Source organism: Penaeus monodon, chromosome 31, assembly GCF_015228065.2.
Source record: "Penaeus monodon isolate SGIC_2016 chromosome 31, NSTDA_Pmon_1, whole genome shotgun sequence".
Taxonomy (NCBI): Eukaryota; Metazoa; Arthropoda; class Malacostraca; order Decapoda; family Penaeidae; genus Penaeus; species Penaeus monodon.
Window position 1 is genome coordinate 10,983,718 of NC_051416.1, and position 338 is coordinate 10,984,055.

Genomic DNA, 338 nt, shown 5'->3' on the forward strand with positions numbered 1-338 from the left:
CTTGGAATACACCTTCCCTTTAACAATTTATTTTGACAAAGAGCAGGAAGGAGAACAGAATAGAGTAACAGAAAAGGGCGAGGCAACACACAAAGGCCAAGACTCAGTGCCACATGTTGCTCCTTCAGTGCCTTGACAGTGGCATGATGCTGCATTGTGCCGCGGGACATGCAACGGCAAATATCGTGCAAGTGTTTGGGTTCAGCGGTTTAATGCATATGAAGAAAGAGCAGCTGTCACACTTGCTATTATACTTTTCTTGTCCTTTTTAGCGAAGTTGAATATTCAAAATGTCTTCAGATCTCGACTAATAATGCAAATGGGTTCTAAAAATTATT